General features: G+C 37.2%; 1 protein-coding gene and 1 pseudogene across 1 annotated transcript in view; one reads left to right on the top strand and one right to left on the bottom strand.

Annotated features, from left to right (window-relative positions):
* Positions 1-13,105, top strand: part of Il1rapl1 (interleukin 1 receptor accessory protein like 1) — a 653,936-nt gene that overhangs the window by 591,627 nt on the left and 49,204 nt on the right. The window lies entirely within an intron of this gene.
* On the bottom strand, positions 9,200-10,197 carry LOC130867348 (glyceraldehyde-3-phosphate dehydrogenase-like; annotated as a pseudogene).

The raw sequence follows: 13,105 nt of genomic DNA, 5'->3' as shown, positions 1-13,105 counted from the left end.
GGGAAACACAGTAGGAGAGAAACTAACTATTTAGCACTTCATACATGATGCTGCATGCATACCAAGCTAATAGCTCTGACTATTCTTAAAAGAGTACTCATTGAGAGATAACTCTTTATTAAGGGTAAGAGAGTGGTAACTATGTCATATCATATATATCAGTCAGGGTTCCGAGTTGCAGAATAGTAAGATATTATATATGAATCTTACTGCTTGTGTGTGTGTGTGTGTGTGTGAGAGAGAGAGAGAGAGAGAGAGAAATTGTTTAATTTATTAGATTTTTTAAAAAAAAAACAATTCAATTCCCCATTCCCTCCCCTCCTCCCATTCCTTTCACACACCCACCCACCCCACCCCCATCTAGTCCTCAGAAAGGGTGAGGCACATTGTTTTGTGGAAAGTCCAAGGCCCTCCCTACTATATCTAGGCTGAGCAAGGTATACATCCAAAGAGAATAGGATCCCAAAAAGCCAGTACAAGAAGTAGGAATAAATCCTGGTGCTACTGCCAGTGGCCCCTCAGTCTGCCCCAGCCATGCAACCGTCGACCACATTCAGAGGAACTAGTTTGGTTTTATGCTTGGTCCTTTTCAGTTTGGCTGGAGTTGATGAGCTCCTGCTATCTCAGGTAAACTGTTTCAGTGGGTGAACCCATCATGGTCTTGACCTCTTTGCTCATATTCTCATTCCTTCCACTCTTCAACTGGACTTTTGGAGCTCAGTCCAGTGTTCCGATGTGGGTCTGTGCTTCTGTGTCCATCAGTTGCTGGACGAAGGTTCTATGGTGATGTTTAATATAATCATCAGTCTGACTACAGGGAAAGCCAAGATTGAGCTCCCTCTCCTCTATTGCTTAGGGAAACAGAATTATTTTAATGGAGAAATGGCTTACGTAATCTGGAGGAATACCAAAGTAGTCTCTGTAAGTGTCTCTACACCTAGTGCTAAAATTTAATTCCATTAGGTACACTGAAACCTGTGTTGGTTCAAGGAGCATGCACTTAGTTTTCTAGTCTTGCAACCATAAACTGAAGGAGAAAAAGAGCAACTGTTTCCAACTGTTGTTTCAAGCTAATGAAACAAAGTAGTTTTACAACAGCAAGCATGCAAGTATTCATTTACACTCTATTAAAATATTGGCTATCCTTTTCATTCTCCACTAGTGTTAAGAGAATTTTTCCTGTAGCCTGATATGATTAGAAGTACACAAGTAGTAAAGGGAATTCTGGGAAATACAATTTGACTAAGCTAAATGGGCAGTTACAAAGCTATTGTAAAGTCGTGAACAGCTGAACAAATAGAAGTGACAGTATTGACTTAAATTAAGGAAAGACTATAAATATTGTTCACATTTCTTGGACTCTCACAATGGAGCAAGTGTTATCACAGGTTATAGTTTAACATTGTTACTACAGAACTATAAGTGGAAACAAGGTGCCAAACACTGCTTTTAAAGTAAAGGGGGGACTAGTCTGAAAAAAAGTGACAGCTCAGCCAAACTGATTGAGAATTTTCAGTTGTAGTGAGAAACACAACACGTAGTCTTTTGCTACAGATGAGCAGCATAACTCTTCTAGTATTTGCTCATGTGCTTTTAATGTTGCACTCTCGACAAGTACTAGTGATCTGAAGTCTATAAAATTATGCCTTTCAAGGCATATTTAAGATCACAGATCCACAAAACATACTTGTCCAATTGTGCTTCACACTTTCAATTTTATTGTTTGACAATTCCATGCATGCATATAATGAATTTTCATGTGACTGGAAATTCTACTCACAAGAATCTGGCTATGTGACTAGTCTAGCTCATGTGGAGGTTTACCTGTTCAGTCCTTTTTCTTGTTTTGCTATATTTTGATAAATAATTTTCAGAATGGCCTGATCAATCAGATCAATGAGCACTTTCATTAATCCAAGATGAAGTTTGACTCATAACACACATCCCACCAGCTGTTCTCATAAAAACAAAACAAACACCTTCGTAAATCACATGTGGATGCAGAAACAAGCACACATACCTAGGACAGAGTCTATTTATATTCCTCCCTTTAAATGTATTTAAATGTACCATTAACCTTTCAACATGTAGCATTGGCATGGCTAACAACAAGAGTTAATATTTATAAGGCATCACCTAGATACGAGCAAATGACTTTATTCTTTACTTTAGACTAGGTGGTTGTTGGTAGGATTTCCTGCAAAATATTTAGATATAGTTGCTATATTTTAGTTACATGAATTATAGTACCGAAATATGCATATAGAGGTCAAATATTGGCAGAAACACAAGTTTATTCGTATATCCATGAGTAGAATACCAATATAAGCACTTGTGTAAAAATCCTGGAAAAATCTTTTGGCGGGAGTGGGGGGTCTAGACAGAGTTTCTCTGTGTAACAGCCTTGGCTGTCCTGGAAATCACTCTGTAGATCAGGTTGGCCTAGAACTCAAAGAGATCCCCCTGCCTCTGCTTCAAAAGTGCTGGCATTAAAGGCTTGTACCACAATGCCCAGCAAAAGTATTCATCTTTATGCAATGATTCAAATAGTTATTTTCTAAAGAGAAGAAAATTTGCTTATTTTAATTTCCTTATACATTTTTCTACTTACAGAGTTGGTATTTATACTAAAAAGTAAAAAAAAAAACCCACAGGCAATAATAATAAAAGACACAAAATAGAATATATTTTCAGAGATGGCAGTTGCAAGGATATTCTCAAATGGTAACCTTTATTTGACACTGACAAATTTCATACACTACGTTACAATCGCCTTTATTGAGGACATCTTGAGGGTAATAAACCATCTGGGTAAATCTTATAAGCCTTATATATGACAGGTGTCACTTAAAAGTATGTTAGGAAAAGGAAAAAAAAACTCTCAATACCTCACAGAAGAGTAACCTGTCTGTATGGAAATGGTTTGGGCACTTATATGTGTATTTTTTAATGAGATTCTTGATTCAGCATAAAGGCCAGGAGCAGGGAAGTAAAATGATAAAACCTATGACTGAACTCCTAGAAGGAAGAAAAGACTTCTGAAGAAAGTTGAAGCTTCTCAGGAAGTCACATGCTAGATATAATAAAATACTTTGAAGCATTGGTGGGGGAGGGATAGCTACTGAGCCTGAAGTTCTAGGATCAGGAAAGAATAAAAGGCAGAATATAAGGGTTTCTTTCAAGTGATTTTAAAGACTCTGCTATTTCAATGTACTGAGATGACAGGTTGCAAAAGGAAATGATGTGTCTTTCTTAAGAATGAAAAGAATTGAAATAGCTTTGGTCATAGAGTGATAATAAAACTAACAAGGAATTCTTAAAGTACTGAAAATAATCATACCTGCTACCAACTTCTGAAACTTTTCCTGATTAATTCATCACAGAAAATTCCCTTCCATTTGGAACTTCAGTGGTTTAAACTACTATTACAGTTCATTCAAACCGTTACTGCATCTCTTTCTATGGAATATGAACAAAGAAAAAGAAACTGCAAAACGCTTCATTGGGTGTTTAGAATAAGAAGTTATCAGACACATTTTACTAAGTCACATGAAGAGGCAAAAACACTCGCAGTTCTTCCTGTGGAGTTTCAGTGTAACATGGAGTAATAAGAGTCCTTCTAGGCAGGAAAGATGATAACAGAAAACAGTGAGTTCACTGACTCCTCAATTATATTTTAATAATAAATAACATGCATGAGCTATCACTATGTCTTGCACAAACCATGTTTTATAAGCTTATAAACCCCTGTAAAAGAATATTTAATTAACCTCAAAAGTCAATAAACCTAAGAATTGTGAATTATGTTTATTAAAGCATAAGAAAGCCAGGCCTGCCTTGTACTTATTTCTGAGCTATCCATTCAATCTTTGAGTATTAGGACAACCAGGTTAACACAAAATGTGACGAAGTGGACCTTTCCCTTTAACCCAAACTCTTCTCATAAAAACAAAACAAACATCTTTGTTAACCACACTTGGATGCAAAGACAAGCACACACACCCAGGACAAAGTCTATTCACATTGCTATCTTTAAATAAATAAAAATTTAAGCAAATCCACTGCAGTGGTTCTCTACCCAAAGCTGGAAACTTTTGTTTCAATTTTCCTATTTTGTGCATATATACTTTGGGAAATTATAGGGGATAGGCATGGCTCTTACATAAATCCCCAAGTGAGTCAGACAGTATACCGTCATGGGTTAGCTGCCACCATAAAACTTTCAAAGTTAAAACAGAAATGATTTTGTAGGTACTCACAGGGACAGACTATGCTAATTAACAAGGATATCCCAAAATATATTATCTTCTATAAGTTAAAGGGGAATTTACTACTGCAGAAGAGAGCTGTCTCAAACTAAGCAAAAAAAATCTGTTTGGTCAAGTTATTCAGGTTCCTTATTGTTTGTTGCTTTTATCATTTGTCACCATGTATGTGCATAAACCAGACCATGGGCACATCTGTCTGTAGGAAAGGGATGAGACTTCATCATAAAGCAAACAACCATGATACTGGACACATCTCTTCTTCATTCATCTCATTAGCCTTCTTTCAGTTGTGTTGTCAATTCTAACTATAATAGAAGCTAAGAAATGTAGCCTGTAACTGAGAATCCATATATTCACCAAATACTTTAGTGACAGATATAAGGAAATAGTAAACACTGGAACATGCTTAGTGGTCTCTGCTTCAGTAGTTATCAGACTGGGTTTGGCGAAATCAACAAAGCTGAAAAAATAAAACAGAAATAATTTTAAAAAGAGAGAAAGGAATGTGCGGATGGGGTCCATAGTAGAGTAATATAACCAGTGTGAATCCATAGATATGAAAGATAAGAATTATCTGCATTTGCATAAGCTGATGGAGCTATCCATCACATCAGCACGAATATCCCTTTTGCACCTTCTTTCAGTTTCCTCCTTTCCACATTCCTGTCCATTTGTTTCTTTTATTTGTTTTCCTTTGACTGCTTGTGATGTTGAGTTCTAAGTACTTTGCTGATTACTCATTCCAGATAAACATTTTTTTCTGTGCATTTCTAGTGGCTAGTTTAATTATAGTTGGATTTTGAAGAGTAATAATTTGCTTCAAATGCACACGACTCTAACAGGATACAAATGTATCACAGGGAATGAAGGAATCAAGGATATAGAACAGTGGCTACACAATTACAAGGGCAAAAGTACAGTACATATTTTTAACAAGATACAACAACAAAAGTCAAAGCATCACAAAATCCCAAAGCCTCTGCGATAACAATATTCAAATGTCTGCAACAGGAAGATGTGCATAACTTGAAATGATTTTAAAATGACAAAAATTATAAGCAGTTGTGATGTCTTCATCAGCAAGCAAAGATACCATGACTTCTATCCACTGCTAAATTCAGGAGCAAATTTATTTTTGCTTCCACCTCATAGACATTGTTAAAAGTTTTTCACTACCGATTTGAGCAAGTCTGTGTAATGTCAGTTGAAAGAATATAACTGCAATGCTATCCCCCTTGCCAATCTTTATCTTATACCTGTCTTTGGCAACATCCTCAGGAACCAGATATCAGGTGACACTGGGTGGCAAACATTTTTGTGTCCCTTTCTGCACTAATCATTATTCTAGACACCTTGAGCTTTGATTTGACACAGAAAGAACACATCCTTCAAGAACTAAATTATAGTTTTTTTTTTTTTCCAGGAATCATTGAGCCATTTCAACATAATGTGGTCAGGTCATCGTATTCCCATTTTCATTCCTTTTTTCCAACTTTATAAAATTCTGACTCTGCTATAGAGCCCTTGGCTATGGTTTCTCTTTATTACAACAGTTTGGAAGCAATTCCAACAGTTTACTCAGATTTTAAAGAGCAATTCTCTGATTCTTGAGTTGGGTAATTTGGTCTATCTTCATGCAGACCATCATTTAAAGAAAGGCTTCCTTCCCATAAAAACAGCATTTCTAAAAATAATTACAGTCAGTAAATCAGCAATCTCGTGGGTATTATGAATATATATTGACTTGATTAATTCTAACTTATTTGTACTCACTTAAATTCTCTGACCATCTATTGCCTGGCCACACATGGCTTTGTTCTTAATAAAAGTGGTTGGCAAGGTAGTTTGCTACAGAAATCTCACAAAAAAACTGGATTTGTTTAGCTAGTTTTAAAATGCGTTCCTTGTTCTTCTCTTGTGATTTTGTTCCCTTGAAATATGAGCAGATGTTAGATCTTGCAGGAATAACCTTTTCAATAATTATTCTAACACACCTAGTCCCTCCCATGGCTTTTGCTTTCTTTCAATGTTCTCAGACAACTCTTTGGTTTCAGAAGAACTATCTACAGGTTGAGCCAGGCAACTCTTTGCTGCCATAGGTCCTAATTCTTGTTTAAGCAAAATGTCTTAAGATAGTTCTAAAAGCACTTTCTTTCCTATCTAGAGTAGGGTAGGGGCAGACAGGGAATACAGAGAAAGAGACAAAGAGAGAGGTGGCAGAAAAGAGATCTTTTCATTTTATGTTTTTGAATAAAGGCTTTAAGCTTTCTGGGAAAAGCAGCTCTTCTGTATAACTAATGACAAAAGATAAATAAATATGTTTTGTAAACCACTTTCCTTTTATCTTAAGTGGGTAGTCTTTGGTAAAACATTTAACTTTACCATGATCATAGAGTTATTTTAATATACATGATTAATGATGCAATAAAATTAAGATCCCCTTCCTACTCAACATCTCATTTAAGAAAAATGCTCACTATTTCCTAATTGCAGCAAGTAAGATCTCTGGATGCTGATACTTTTTAATTAGGGAAGAAATTCTCTTTTAATTAGGAAAGGAGGGTTGTTGGTGTGTGTGTGTGTGTGTGTGTGTGTGTGTGTATGTGTGTGTTTGGTTGTTTGGTTGGTGTGTTTGCTTTTTGTTTTTCATTATTTCTCAATAAGTTCAAGAGTGTCCTCTAGTGGAGAGATGCTCTGGTCTCAGCAGTTTTAGAAATGACTAAATTATGTCTAATTAGATGCTTTCATTAAATAAGAAATGTTCCTACTTAGCTGATTGAAATTTGCTAGTTAAAGGGAAAATGTATTCTTTTCCCTTTAAGACATGCTCACAATATGGCCTAGTTGAAAACCTGCACTGTGACAAGCATTGTTCTCATTTTAGATAGCAAATGATTTTTTATGATCAATTTCCGTGCTTCCTTCAGAACTTAGTGAGATTGAGCTGACAGTGCACCTTTCTGCCAAAAAGGCAGCAAAAGCATTTAGTGCAATTTACTGTAGCTTTTACAGATATCAACTGGCAGTGGCAAGAATACCATTCCCTTCCCTTCTCCAGCTCCGCCTGACTGATGGATCTGAAGTGCAGAATTCTCGGGGCCACGGTTTAGATATGTCTTTCATTATGTGGAAGAAATTTAGTGGAGAAGAAATCTAAATAAATATGTGTCTCTCCTCTGTTGCTTCTGGTATTCTAGCCCTAATTTCCTATATTTGTAGAGGTGAGATGCAGAGGTGAGTTCTTCTTCAATAAATAAATGTAAGAGGATGAAGAAGAGTTCTGATGCTAGGCTCTCTGTGTCACAGTTAAAATTGCCTTACCAGAAATTGCATGTTACAGCAATTTAGAAACGCAAAGAAAAGAGGGATATTAGCTCCTGATAACAAGATGAAGAGTTAGTTAGACTTAAATGAAGCACATGTATTTTTTTTTTAATGCTGGTTCTTTTATTTGGAAAAAGCTAAGATAAATAACAATAATAATGAGGAATGGTATTGATAAAGCCCTGTCAGAAACACATTATGTGCATATAAATGTTGCTTATTTTTATGATATGCAAGCAAAATCATAGCATTCTGGTTAGCAGATGTTTTTCAGAAATTGTACCATCACGACTTTCGTGCAGTGTAAGAAGAGTAAATTTTGGAAAAAACTATGCATATGATATGAGAAAGTCAAACAGATAATGCTTGACAGGGTCAAAGGAAAAGTCAGAACAGCTGGTGTCTGTGAAACAAAGTGCTGGGAAGCTAAATTGTAAATGGAGATAATATTATTTTTCCCTAGATTTCAGAGGGGAGGTGGCAGAAACAAATCAGTTCAATCATTATCAGACAGGGGGCAGGGAGAATATGCACATCTATCAGTTACCGAGTTCAATACCAGGATCCGATACCTCTGAAAGATATGCCATACACTGGCAAGTCATGTCCTCTTAGAAACTGTTTCTGCCTACATTCTTTTGGAAACATGATCAAATACTACAGCTTGGTTTAAGATCAGTGCTCCATTTGTACATCTTGCTTCACTACACCAGCTACTACTCTATATGCCATTGTCATTCTTCTTTTTGGCAGCTGCCCTATCCTTAGTTCCTGCTTATGGTCTTAAACGTTTCTCTTCCTTTCTTTCTCCCTTTCCTTTGCTTCAGGAGATGAGAGATAATAGGAGTGTCTCTGAGTCCATTTCTTAATTTATACAAGCTTTAAGACAGAGTTAAGTCATTTTACTGTTAACAGATACGTTTTTAACCACTTGAATAAAATGACGCAAATTCTCTAGAATTCTCACCTTGTCAAATCAAAATTCTGTCAGTTAGTGTCTTAGTTTCTATGGCTGGGAAGAAATATCATGTCCAAGGCAACTGATAAAAGAAAGCATTTAATTGGCCGATTGCTTCCAGGTTCAGAGGGTGAGTCCACTACCGTTATGGCAGAAAGTGTGGCAGCAGGCAGGGATGGTACTTGAGCAGTAGCTAAGCACTTACATCTAATCCATAAGCATGAAGCAGGGCAAAAAAGGCGGGAGAGACAGAGACAGTGATCAGGAGAGATTAGGCCTGGTATGGACTTTTAAAATCTCTAAGCTTATCTCCAGTGACACACCTCTTCCAACAAAGCTGTACCTCCTAATCCTCCTCCAAAAAACTCCGTCAACTAGGAACCAAGTGTTCAAATATTTTAGCCTATAAGGGTCATTCTCATTAAACCATCATAGGTAGCAACATATTTTTGAGGGGTGCAATGAACTTTATTGATGGTATTCAAGAGAGTAGGGCTCCCTAAGCCCCTCCTGCTATTCTGGGGGTCTGGTATGGAAACTTGAGGGAGATGCTCAGTGTCAAGGGTTAGTTAGGACAAGGACTGCTCAGCAGCCGGGGGCCTCTTTCTTGCTGTGTCCTTGCTGGGATGGGTGGTCCAGGGCAGGCTTCTTACTCCTTAGAGGCCATGTAGGCTATGAGGTCCACCACTCTGTTGCTGTAGCCGAATTCATTGTCGTACCAGGAAATGAGCTTTAAAAAGTTGTCATTGAGAGCAATGCCAGCCCCAGCATTGAAGGTGGAAGAGTGGGAGTCACTGTTAAAGTCACAGGAGATGACCTGGTCCTCAGTGTAGCCTAGGATGCCCTTTAGTGGGCCCTCGGATGCCTGCTTCACCACCTTCTTAATGTCGTCATACCTGGCCGCTTTCTCCAGGCAGCATGTCAGATCCACAACGGCCACATTGTGGGTAGGAATGAGGAAGGCCATGCCCGTGAGCATCCCGTTCAGCTCTGGGATGACTTTGCCCACAGCCTTGGCAGCGCCAGTGGATGTAGGGATGTTCTGGGCAGCGCCACGGCTGTCTCGCCACAGCTTCCCAGAGGGGCCATCCACAGTCTTCTGGGTGGCCGTGATGGCATGGATTGTGGTCATGAGTCCTTCCACGATGCCAAAGTTGTCATGAATGACCTTGGCCAAGGGGGCTAAGCAGTTGGTGGTGCAGGGAGCGTTGCTGACAATCTTGAGGGAATTGTCATACTTGTCATGGTTCACACCCATCACAAACATGGGGGCATCAGCAGAAGGGGTGGAGATGATGACCCTTTTGGCCCCACCCTTCAAGTGGGCCCCAGCCTTCTCCATGGTGGTGAAGACATGGGTCGACTCCACAACATACTCGGCGCTGGCATCCCCCCATTTGATGTTGGCGGGATCTCGTTCCTGGAAGATGGTGATGGTCCTCCCATTGATGACAAGCTTCCCATTCTCAGCCTTAACTGTGCCTTTGAACGTGCCATGGTGGAGTCGTACTGGAACATGTAGACCATGTAGTTGAGGTCGATGAAAGGGTCATTGATGGCAACAACGTACACTTTGGCAGAAGTGAAGGCAGTCCTGGTAACCAGGCGTCCAATACGGCCAAATCCGTTCCCTCCGACCTTCACCATTGTGTCTCTGGAACGAGGCTGGCACTGCACCAAAAGAAGCGGCTGTCTCTACAACAGGGAGGAACAGAGAGCCGGTGGCAACATATTTCAACAAATTTTAAGGAAACTTGTCTTAAGAAAAGTTAATAAATAAATAAATAAGAGAATTTAAGCCCATATTTCTCTCAAAATAAATGGTATAATTTTTTATTATGAAAATAATAACTTTCTCTGAAGCTTCTTCTCCAAACTGGTGTATGAACCTCTCTCTTTAGTACTGAAAATAGAACCCAAGGCTACAGACATACATGGGAAACATTCTACCATTGCCTATACACCAGGCAAAGAATAGTCATCAGAGGCACTAACTAAGCTGTCCTTTCATTGTTTTCCTTTTAACTAAAAGTATACCCAGATATATGTTATATAACAGTGTAAAGAAAACTTTACAATCATTCTGGTTGTTGTGGTTATCTTTGTGGTTCTAGATTCCAGTGAAAATTGTATAGATATGCTTTTCAATTTGTCAAGCTTGATATTGCTGTGCTTTGTATCCTCCAATTATAAGAAACAATTTTCCCACAATGCTTTAAGTAGCCAGAACCTGGAAACAACCTAAATTGCTTTTGACTGAAGAATGGATAAGGAAAATGTGGTATGTTTACACAATGGAGTACTATACAACAGAGAAAAATAATGACATCTTGAAATCTGTAAGCAAATGCATGGAGCTAGAAAACATCATATTGAGTGAGGTAACCCAGACCCCCCCAAAAACAGTTATCATATGTACTCACTCATAAGTGGTTTTTAAACATAAAGCAAAGAAAACCAGCCTACAAATCATAATTCCGGAGAACCTAGACAACAAGTAGGACCCCAAGGGAGACATACATGAATCTTATTTACATGGAAAGTAGAAAAAGACAAGATCTACTGAGTAAATTGGGAGAATGGAGACCATGGGAGAGGGTCGGAAGGAAGTGGAGAGGAAGGGAAGGGAGCATAGAAAAATGTATAACTCAATAAAATCAATTAAAAAAAGAAAATGAAAAAAATAATGTATTTCCTTTTACATAGTATAGTTATTGTATAATAATACTTAACTCATTAATTTCACATTTATGTGATTATATAATTTGAAACTAAATGTAATTTCCAGATGAAAGTTCTTGATTATATTATTAGAAACCAAGTTTCCAGATTATTATTCAATTGATAACTTATTGTGTAGAGGTAAATCTAATACAATTTCCAAGCATTCTCCAGATCATGAAATACAGCTTCAATTTTCAAAACTTATGAGGGTGGGGAGGTACTGTTTTAGAGCACTTGCTGGTTATTCAGAGGACCTGCATTCAATTCCCAGCACATTTATGGTGGCTCAAAATCATCTATAACTCCACATCCAAGGGATCTGACAACCATTTTTAGTTTCTGTGATCACCAGGTACTTGTGTGGTGTACATATGTACATAAAGGCTAAGCATTTACATATATTTATAAAATGAAGTTATATAATGAACATATATAAATATATCTAACAAGTATATTTATATATAAAATGAATTTAAGTTTTTCCAAACTTGCAAACTTACTTCTTTAGGGGAAAAGAAAAATCCTTTTTTTGCACTAAATTGCCTTTAACCATTGTTTATTTCTACAAGCTTATAATATAGTGAGGTATATCCTTGCAAAATTTCATATTAGATTCATAGAGATCTGTCTGCTTCTGCCTCTTGGGTGCTTGGATTATAGGCATGTGCTACCATGCCCAACTCACTTACATTTCTTTTTTGTTTTATCTATCTATCTATCTATCTATCTATCTATCTATCTATCTATCTATCTCTATCTATTTTGTTTTTTCAAGACAGGGTTTTTCTGTGTAACAGCCTTAACTGTCCTGGAACTTGCTATGTAGACCAGGCTGGCCTCGAACTCACAGAGATTCACCTGCCTCTACCTCCTGAGTACTTGGATTAAAGGAAGGTGTGCACCACTACCACTTGGCTCACTTAATGGTACTTTTTCTCCATCTAAAGTCTATACAAATGTGTTGAGATGGTAGATATTTTGTTGTCTAGGAATTATTACATGGACTCAGTTTATTCTACAAGATATTGATTCATCTCTTGCACTTAATTTTTGTTGTTGTTCTTGTTTAGAATGATTCTAACCCTACACAGTGTCTCATTATGGAACAGTAATACAAAAGAATTTTCTCTTAGAAGGTGAACTTCTAAAACTTAATAGTAAATGGTTTTTATGTATGTGTTTCATTTTGATATTTAAAAGAACTCATACTTTAGAAAATAAAAATAAGTTTTATTAAATAAAATATTCAATAACATTATGCTTGGTTTTAGGGTTTTGTTCTTTGCTTGTTTGTTTTGTCCAAGGCAGGATTTCAAAGAGGCAGGATTTCAAAGAACAGGCTACCATCTAACCTACTATGTAGACAAGATGACATTGAAATTCTAATCTTTCCACTACCTCCCCAATGCAGTTTATCTTAGTTTTTTCTTATTGTTTGAGAAATTTCATAATACAGAAAAAGTCTTTTGACCAAATGTACCTTCAATCCCTCCTTTCCAATTTCAGTGCATTTTTCATCCATTTTTTCCAAGTTTCATATTCTAAATCCACTGAGTCATTCTATAGATACTACAGTTATAAATAATCTCAAAAGCATTAATTATAGCACAATGTAGAAAAATAAATACAAATATTCAGCATCAGTTACTTCTGATTTAGTCAACTAATTGTTTTTCTAAAATTTGACTTTTAATTACTGTGATTATCAACCTGCTTATAGAATTTATGACCAAGTGGTAATAAGCTCTTATCATGTGATGAGACTCACCTCAATATGTTATTGAAGCAAACATCTGAATTAGGAGGCTCTACATTTGCAATGTGAAGCCTA

The sequence above is a fragment of the Chionomys nivalis genome, chromosome X (assembly GCF_950005125.1).
Source record: "Chionomys nivalis chromosome X, mChiNiv1.1, whole genome shotgun sequence".
Classification (NCBI taxonomy): domain Eukaryota; kingdom Metazoa; phylum Chordata; class Mammalia; order Rodentia; family Cricetidae; genus Chionomys; species Chionomys nivalis.
This window is presented reverse-complemented; position numbering and strand designations above follow the sequence as displayed.